The following is a 10,693-nucleotide window of genomic DNA, read 5'->3' as shown; positions in this document are numbered from 1 at the left end:
ATCGGGGCAGCTTACAAGGTTAAAATATACAGTCCCAAGCCCTAACACCCCCCCCCCTTAAAATACAATTAATGTGAAATTTAAAACATACTTTAAAAATAATTCAATAAACTGTGGTGAAGTCAGAGGTCGGCATGTGATTTTCCTTCTGATGGCCAGGGGACTATTCAGGAAAGGCCTGCCAAAAGAGATCCATCTTTATAGCTTTTTTAAAGCTATTCAGGGTGGTAATATGACGGATCTCGTCCAGCAGGCCATTCCACAGTCTGGGAGCAACAGCTGAGAAGGTCCTTTGGGAAGTCGCAGACAGCCTGGTTTTACAAGGCTGAAACAGATTTTTCCCTGAGGATCTAAGTGTGCGGGGAGGATTATATGGAAGGAGGCGGTCCTGAAGATAAGTTGGACCCAAGCCATTTAGGGCTTTAAAGGTAATAACCAACACCTTGTACTGGGCCCAGAAACTGATGGGCAGCCAGTGGAGTGATCTTAGGATCGGTGTTATATGGTCTCTTCTGGATGTACCAGAGACCAGTCTGGCTGCCATGTTCTGAACTAATTGAAGTATTCGGACCAAGCACGAGGGTAGCCCCATGTAGAGTACATTGCAGAAATCAAGATGTGAGGTTACCAGTGCATATACTACAGTCTCAAGGTCCCTGACTTCCAGGAAAGGGCGCAGCTGGCGTATCAGCCGGAGCTGATAACAGGCACTCCTGAGTGTTGCATTCACCTGATTTGTCATGTGAAGCGACGAATCTAGGAGCACCCCCAGACTGCGGGGTGTATACACATGGCTGTGCTGAGGTTTTGTTTTCTCCACCCCCATGCAGGCAAATGTATGTATTTCTGAACTCCTCCCCTCCCTACAGCCTCATAATGACATTGCTATGGAGCACAGGCTACACACAACCCCCCCCCCCCCCAATGTCCAGATTTTTCTTTCAAAATCAGGATAAATCTGCACTTTTTTGCCTCTTGGGATAAAAGTCTAGATTTGACCTTGCTTGTCCTGTACATAGTTTGGACAGCTCAGTGTGAAATCTAAGCGAGAACATTTTATTTGGCCTGTGTAGTGGCACCCCTATTCTGCATAGGACTATAGTCATTTTCAAAATGACAGAAGGCAACCTTAAAATCAAGAAGCAAAAAAGCAGTATTGTAGATTACCTTTGGCATGATATTCATTTTTACATATAAATAGTACTTCAGCTATGCTTTGGCATAGGTAACTGGTCAAAATACTTTGAAGTATGTGAACGTGAATATATTTTGTCACACAACCTTTCCAAGGTCTCTGTTCTTTCTATTAATTCCTTTTAGGTGTTGGTTTTTGTTTCAGAATTGTGATTATTTATTGTGCTTTTAAGGTATCATCATCAGTTTAAAATGCTCTGTACACAAAAGTTTTATTCAAGTATAGCTCACCTTTTCTCTCCGGAATTGGGACTCCAGGCATCATTCAAAAGCCACCATTATAATAAGTTTAAAATAATCACAACACTAAAGCAAAAACCAACAGCTAAAAAGAATTAAAAACCCCATTTAAAACAGTGCAGTAAAATCTGTACAGTATCCACTGAAGCCCTTTCTTAAAAAAATTATTTTGGAATGGGATGGTGGTGGAGGAGTCTTTGCCTGGCAATGAATGGATTGCAAGGAGGGCTGTTCTGGATTCCCTGGAAAGGCAGTTCCAGATCCTATAGGAACCACCGAGAGAGTCCTAAAAGATATATATGTTAGGAAAAATTGTGCATATAATGCACACATTAATGGGAAGTGTGCGCAAAATTACACATACACAGGTATACATATAGGCATGAATGCAAAAAAAAATATTTGGAGAAGTATACATATAAATATGTTCATTTCCACCCAAAACAAAATTTACAAGTTAATGCAATAACAGGATGGAATGAATTCAAGAGTAAAACGCCCAACAAAATGAGCAAAAATTGAATTTGGCCAAAAACACCTATTTTTAACTCAGACAAATTACATCTATGATTTTGAAGGGCTCTTGTGAAGTTACATTTACAAGAGGTAAAATGGCTTGGCAATGGCCTGTGCTATCGGTGCAAACTGTGGAAAATATGCGATTCTAGATACACTAGCCAAAAGAATAGTTCTCGAGTTCAATTCTGCTGTATCCCTTCTTCAAGGACTAGGATTATTGTTCAATAGGAGAAGGCATGCTTTGGATGCAGACAGTCCCTAGCATCTTTTGTTTGTTTTTTTAAAGCATCAGGTATCAGGTAATAAGAAAAATATCTGCCTAAGATCCTAAAGAACTGCTGCCATCCAGGGTAGTTAATGCTGAGCTAAATGCATGCACCAGTAATCTGACCTGGTATAAAGTAGCATCTTACATCTGCTCTTCACAGTAGTAAAATCTGCAGTTGAGGACCACAAGACTACCACATCTTGTTGTTGTTATTGTATGCCTTCAATTCATCTCTGACTTATGACAACCCTAGTTGTTCAGAGCAGGATGCCACTGGCTTCCTCTGAGGCTGAGAACATGTAACTTGCTCAAGGTCACCCAGTGGGTTTCATGGCTGAGCTGGAAATTGAACCCTGGTCTCCAGAGTTGTAGTCCAACACTCAAACCACTACCCTACACTTGCTAGCCTACCATGTATAGCCATAACAACAACAACAAAAGTGCACATTGGAACTGAGTTGATGGCTTAATATAAAACATTAGCAAGAGTGAAAATTGAGTGTTGAAAAGATTACTGCACTGCAGTGGTTTTTATATTGCAACTGGAGTTAGGTGTTCAGATAATATTTTTAGCAAAGCATTGTAGTTCATCTAGAAAAAATTAAAAAGGGCCTTACCTGATGAGTGATCTATTGTTTCTTCCTCATACATTTGAAAAATAACTCTTGCATGAAGCAGTCTCCTGAGTTTCCTTTCCCTCACTTCATATTCTTGTTGGATGCTGGATGGAGGATGGAAGAGATTCACGGCGTGATAAGACAGGCTGGTTTATCAGTATTCTGTAGAACCAGAGGATCTCTATCTAGAATAAGCATTCATTATTGGAAAATGTTTTTGCTAGCAACCCATTCTTGATATAAGTTGAAAGAATCACTTAATGATTGGGATATAAATATTATTGCAATTATGAAATCATAAGCATGGTAACTGAATGTTAGCTAAAGAAAATGTAACCAGTGGATTGATGCTTTTCTTAAATAAAATGTTGCTGATGCTTTAAATTTATTTTCCTCCAAAATGATACCCATTATGTTGAAGGGAAAATATATAAAATTAAAGCACCAGCAAAATCCATAGCTTATTTTTGAATTAATATTTCATTATCAAATTAAATATTTTAATCATTCTCAGAAGTATCACTGATTCTGGCAAGTCCCATAAAATATGAACAAATTACTAGATAAAAAGGTAAAATAAAAGGATTGTCATTTCAGATTGTGTTTACAAATTTGTGAAAGCAGCACAAAAGTGCTCTGTCTCCTGTTTTTCTTTGGAAGAAAAAAAAGGAGGTTAATATTTCTAAACTAAAATTGAAAAAATTGAATCATTCATGGGAGATATGAAGTTTCTCCCCCAATTATCCTATACTTGGAATGATCAAAGGAAAGAAATGAAATCATTAAGGTCTTTATCAATGGAATATGTTGCTGAATGCCTGGGAACTAAATACCCAGTTTTGATATGTCAGATAAAAAATAATTCTGGACATTAATAAAGCTATGTTTAATATGCTCACTTGGAGTTCCACCCACATTCAGTGGCTTAAAAAGCCATAGAACTGGCCTCCCTAACATATTGATCTATAACATGTATTCTTTAGCATAAACAGGGGAGAGATGGAAATACAATTTAATGAGAATCTGTGGGAAAAGATCTATTCACTTGCTGTGAAAATAGTATGGTTTTGCAACAATTACATAAGATAATTGACAATGATGTCTGTTGAAAATGTGTGACCTGCTAACATCAAGTACATTTAGTTAAGCAGATAGAATTCAGAAATATAGCCATGTTAGTCCGGAATATCAGAATGCAAAGGGATCTTGAAGCACAGTTTGTCTGAAAGGTGCTGCAAGATACAGTAATAGTAATAATAATAATAATAATAATAATTTATATTCCACTTAATCACTCAGAATCCAAGCGTATTACAACAATAATACAAGATACAGTTAAAAATTATTTTAAAACCCTATCCTTCCCCCCCCCCCCAGTATAAAAACATAGTAATACTAAAAGGAGATTAAACCAGAATGACATTAAAACAATAGTATAAAATAACAGTTAAACTGGGTAGGAGATTTGTAGGAAGTTTATAGCGGGGTCCAGATAGGATGAAAATGAGGGTGGAGAAAAGAGGAGAAAATTGAGATCCCTTTGCGTTTTGATTTAATTACCTTCAACAGAACTACAATGCATCATATTTATTGGACACCGTTGTCAACTCTTATGTTATACATTTCTGTAGAGATGTTTTGTAAAATGCCTTAGCAATCCCAACTGTGTAGCTGAAATAGTGGGGTGCCGTAGCAAACTAACTAGCCCTGTACACTAACAAATCGCTAGGTACTTTCAAAAACAGGTAGTCATTTAAAACAAGCAAACAATGAAGGTCTGGAGCTTGGACTTGTTCAGGGACGTAGCCAAGGGGGGGGGGGTTTCTTGGGGTCCGGAACCCCCCTTCCGTTAGATAAAATGAATGGTGTGTGCTGCCGCACTGCTGCACCCAAGCCCCATTATAATGGTGGCACTTAGTCTGGAACCCCCCCTTCCCAAAATCCTGGCTACGTCCCTGACTTGTTGCTTGCCTTCATGTTGTTTTCAACATATGGTGACCCTAAAATGAATCTATCACAGAGTTTACATGGCAGGTTTCTTCAGAGAGGGTTTGCCATTGCCATCGTCTGAGGCTAAGAGAGTGTGACTTGCCCAAGGCGTGCAACGAATTCACATGGCTGAGCTGGGATATGAACCCTTGTATCCAGAGTCCAGGTCCAATGCTCAAACCACTGCACCATGCTGGCTCTTGAATTGCTTAGGGATTCTAAAAATGCTGCTTAGGGAGGCTAAAAATTGTTGGACAAAAAGTATGTTTCCCAATCTTTGAAAGAGGTGCTGTGATTGCTCATTAAGCCTCAAGCTATAAGCTCTACATTAAAGCTAGTGTGAACAGAGAATTCACTGCTTTCCAGCCCATTTAAAGAAATGGCTATGAGTGGCAGGAGAGAGAGTGGATGCAGATTATATGTTTCCATTGATTTCTCCATGCATCTGCTCCTGATATACAGTAAGTTTCTCCTTGCCTCTTGACAGAATGATAGATGAGCAGTGGCACTGTTAATACTGTACCTGGGGGTAGACATCCAGAGCCCCACTCACAGGTATGGGAATATTCACAGTGACCTCCCTCCCTTGCAGTGTAAATTGCAAACAAAGCACTGTGTTTGAAGTGATATCCTACTGTGCAGCTGTAAATGAACAAGACCATACTTAGTGCTGGAGATGGGTTGTCCAGCACTTTTCCCCATGAGATGATGCTCTGTTCCATTCACATCTTGCCTGTATACATGCAAGATTTGGTTTGGGAGGCTATTGCACATGCAGGACTGAGTCTGAAATTGCAGAAAAGATCGCTGGAAAAACAGTACTGGCATTATGGGTCTGCCTCACAACAGGTGGGAAGGAACAGTGGTTTGAGTAGAGGCAGCAGCAACAAGAGGCTATATACCCAACAGGAGAGCTAAGTGGTGATGGTAATGGTAGTGTGAGAGTCATGCTTGTGCCCTGGAAACCACTGCATAGTGTTGTTGTGTGCCTTCAACTCATTTCTGACTTATGGTAATCCCGAGACAACAAACCTATCCTGAGGGTTTTGGGGCTGAGTGGATTTGATTCACCTAATGGGTTTTGATGACCAAGTGGGGAATTGAGCCCTGATCTCCAGAGTTGTAGTCCAGTGCTCCAACATCTATGCCACACTGGCTCTCAAAACCACCATACACTGCTCCCTTTTCCTCAGCTAAATCCCACCTTCCTGGGTCACTTTTACTTTACATAGAATGCATTACCATTTCAAGGACTGCCCTCCCCACACAAACTCTTTGATGTGGAGTCTAAATTACCTCACTGCACCACTGTAAATGACCACAGTAAGTACTCTGGGATAAGAAGGCTTACTTAAAGGTGGTTTTGTCATCAGCATGAGCAAAGGGAAAGCTTGGATTGTGGAAAGACTTGTTTAATTACAAGATGCTGGAAGGAATATGTTTTTCTCTTTTAGCTAAAGCATGTTTTTGATGTAGTCATCAATTAAATAATGATATGGCTAAAATCCAGAATTGCCTAACTTAACGCCAAGTTCAAAATTAGTGCCTGGGAAGATTTCAAAATGCAGTAGAGAAGGAAAAGATCTCCGTGCATGATAGGTTCCAGTAACTGACTTCCTTGGGTTTTTTTAATTTGTTTTGTTCATTTTAAGCAAATTATTTTAAGAAGATTATCATTACGTGAATTATTTTAAACAGATTATTACTACAGGAAAACTTGTTAACTGCTATCAAGAGACTTTGACTTACAACAACTGCGTGAATGAGAGACATCGAAATAACCCTATCATCAACAGCCCTGCTCAGGCCCCATAGTCTAAGGGCTGTGGCTTCCTTGAATGAGTCTATCCATTTGGAATGTGGCCTTCCTCTTTTCCTAACTTACCGAACATTAACATCTTATTTTAGTGTGTAAGGTTTTCTCATAATATGACAGTCATCTTGGATTCTAGGAAGAAGTCAGACTTGATTTGCTCTAGAACTCATTTATTTTTCTCTTTAACAGTCCACAGTATCTGTAGAACATTTTTCATCAGCCCTCTTCACTGTCTAGCTTTCATAACCATATATAGAAATTGGAAGTACGATAGCATGGGCAGTCCCAGTTTTAGTACTCAATGATATATTTTGACACTTCAGCAGGATAGCTAGTAGTGTTTAAAATGAATGTGGTGTGGAAAGCACTTCATAAATTCATTCCAATCATGTTTTAAATGTTTCAGATGTTTCTTGCTTTTATTTATCCTCCTATGGTTGCCAGGTTGCATGTGGGATAAGGCTCCTGTATCTTTAATCCTGAACAGATTATGGAGAATTATGGAGATGAGGAGCCATATAACACTTTCATGCAAGATGAAGGTACCTGTCCTCTCCTGCCTTCTAAATGCCAACTTTTGACCATGGTTGTCACCCCACTAACAGAATTCTTGTCTCATTGGTGGCCATAAGAGGGAGGAGATGGAAAGGCACCTAGCTTTGCTCTTGTCACCACCTTGTATGTGCCTCCTCTCCCGTTCTCTACCCGTAATGGCAACAGTCATGTGGGACAGCTGCATCTGAAAGTTTGGAAGGAAGGTGAGGACAGGTTCCTTCATGCTGCTTGACAGAATTTTATGCTATCTCAATCTGTTCAGAATTAAAGTTACAGGAGCTTCATTCTGTATCCAACATGGCAACCCTACTCCTTAGAAGCATGTAGAATAGATCATCATCAACAACAAGAATTTGTGTACCATGCCTCTTGCTTTTAAGAGGCCAGAATGGCTAACAGTCTCACACTGCTAAAATCACAATTTTAAGCATGTCTAAAATTATAAATATCAAATTTGTAAATTACAAATGGCTTAGTCCTATTGGTTGGTGAAACGGGAGTTAGACCTGTTGACACATTTGTTGAAATGTGAGCCAACAGGCAGGTTAAATCCCATTGATTCAATGGCTCTATCTTAACGGTCCTGCAATGGAATTCAGGCCAAATATTTGTTAAACTACAATGAAAACAAAACAAACAGCAGAGAAGACAAGCTTATCCTCTGGAAGATGATAGAAATAGATATGTTTTTACCTGACGCATGAAAGACAAAAGTGGGAGGAACCAGATTTCTGATGAAAAGGAGATCCATAATGCCTGTGGCATCCCTAGACTTGGTGTCACCTGGTGCAGTAACTCATAGTGTCACCCCCCCCACACACACACATTTATCTCCCATTTCACACCATACAGAATCCTTAGCAATATTTTTTGAACTAATGTTATTCATAAATCATAATTCCCATATAGCACTGAATCTAATGCACAATAATTGTGACATAAATGCACAATTATTGTGACATAAATAACCAGTAAAATTAAAATTATAACTTCAAATTACAATATCATATGCACAATCTAAACGTATTTACATATGCATAGTGAAGATTTGGTTAAAACGTGATGTTTTTAAAGAAAATGTAAAAATAATTTTAAAAATTAAAAGATTCATTTTTTAAAAAAATTAAAATTTAAAATTTTGAAATTTGAATTTTAAAAAATCATGGGGCCTCTCCTTTCTCTTTCCACTGAGCTTCACCCCACATCCACCATCTTTTAAAGTATTTTAAAGGGAAGCAGATGAATGCCACAGTCCATTTCTGGCAAAAAGTAGGGGTTTGAGGATCAGTGGTGTTATTCCACTTTAAGTTGTCATCTGGTGTGTTCCACACCCCCTGCACCCTGTTAGTGACACCACTGGTTACAGCATAAAACAGTGTTGGGGAAGTATGACCAGTGGGCCACAAGAAAGAAAGAAGAAAGAGGCTCCTCCCTCCCCAACTGTCATCGTTCGGCCTCTGAGGGAGAGAGAAGGCTGGCCCAGTACCATCAGGGGCTAGCCTGAAGAAGAAGAGCCCTCCCTCCGGTCCATCTGCCTTGGTCCAGGCCTCCGAGGGAGAGAAGAACGCTGGACCTGATTCCCTCCCCCCCCCCCCCTCACCATTCCCTTCTCCTTTTGTGTTGTGTCTTTTAGATTGTAAGCCTGAGGGCAGGGAACTGTCTGATTAAAAATAATAATTGTAAGCCGCCCTGAGAGCCATTAGGGCTGAAGGGCGGGATATAAATACCTAAATAAATAAAATAAATAAATAAATCTCCCAAAGCTCACCTTTGGGCATCTAAAGCTTCCTGATAAAAAGCCCCCAGACCATCCATTGTGACCAGTTTTTAGCAGAGATTTCTCCTGAAAATCCCTCCAAACACACCAGTTTGCCTCATTTTCTCCCTCCCCCCATGCAAGCCTACCAATATTTTCTGAATTTGTCCAAAAATGACCAAAATGGGAACTGTAAGTTACATTGTGTCACTTTCAGTGCACTGCTAATATGCCAGTGTGGTCCCAGGGTGGTGTGAGTAAAGATTAGTCCTTACTCTTCAAACATTTCACCTGGTATAGAGAGAGAAGTCAGGCTTGCTTTGGATGGCATGATAAAGCAGAATAGTCTCAAACTCTGCTGAATCAGGAACAAAGCAATATGCTGGTACATGCTAACTTATTGCCGCTGTTGTATGGAGCAGTGGTTAAATAAGCCACAGACTTTCCATCTGTGGGTTGTTTATTATGACACCTGAACTCAACATTTTGCTTAGTTTCTTTCAAAACAAGCCAGACTCTTGTTTTGAAATCTTGGTTCGTATTCCCAAATTCTTCCTTTGCCCAGATGTCTGGATGTGCACCTACCTTCAGGGATTGGCACATGGATCATATACTTAAGCGATATTTAACTTGCCTGTACAAAGGTTTGGTGTTGAAGAATGATGCCTAAAGGTTCATTCATTCTCATTTACATGCCAGTTTTACCTTAAGTCTGAGTGCAGATAGTGTCTCCAATAACTACAACAATCTTTCATGAGCTATGCACCCCTCACACATTTCCAAGAACTGGTGTTTAAAACTGGCACCATTTCCCGTGACATACACTGAGCCTATAGGTGGAGAAATGACACTAACAAAGTTGCCTGACCCCAGTCTTGAGTTGCATAATCTTTCATCATTGATGTGGTTGTTTATAGCTGTCTGTGTGTATTGTGCTGGAATTAAGACAACATATGTCAGTGTTGAAAATCTCATGTTAAAGTGTCAATATGCTTGGCAGCAAGGTGAAGAACTTGTGATATATAATTTCAGAAGACCTGTTCGAAAGCTGTGCTTGATCTGACATGTAGTATATATGTCTCTGAGGCATCTTGTCTATGATGATGCATACAGGAAGGAAAAGTTAGACCTTTCCACTTGTTTATTGCAGTGGTTGAAACTTGCTTGTTAGCATAACATTCCCATCACCTTCCATATATGGGTGCATGGATTGGCATCCTGAATGTGAAGCTCTGCAACATTCTTGTGCTGCAATCAAAAAATTTCCAGGAGGGAGGGGAATAAACTATCTTCTCTAGAAAAGTTTTTTTAAAAAAAGAAGTAAGATTTTTGTGTAAATTACTGCCCCTCCTTACTTATCAGACCTTATTTCTCCTCAACTTCCCACTAGGGCCCTCCGTTCTGGTAGTCAAGGTCTGCTGTCACAGCCCAGGATTTCCTCTGCCCCATCTAGGATTCGCCCCTTTTCACTTGCTGCCCCTCACTCCTGGAACCTTCCCCTGCAAGCAAGAGCCATCACTTCTTTAACCAGCTTCAAAACGGAGTTGAAGACCATTCTGTTCAGGGCAGCATTCCCAGGCATTGCATAATTGTCACTTGCTATTTGATGTTCTTTTCTTGCCTGTTTTATTGAATCATTTTCTGTATTGCTCTGTATTTTATATGTATTACCCTACTAGAGAGGCCCCTTCCCCACCACCTCTCCTTTCGCCTTTTGTGTCGTGTCTTTTTACATTGTA

This window comes from Sceloporus occidentalis, unplaced genomic scaffold (assembly GCF_023333645.1).
Source record: "Sceloporus occidentalis isolate IW3139 unplaced genomic scaffold, rSceOcc1.0.p SCAF_2, whole genome shotgun sequence".
In the NCBI taxonomy this organism is placed as follows: Eukaryota; Metazoa; Chordata; class Lepidosauria; order Squamata; family Phrynosomatidae; genus Sceloporus; species Sceloporus occidentalis.
The sequence above is the reverse complement of the archived record's forward strand: the minus strand, read 5'-3'. Positions refer to the sequence as shown.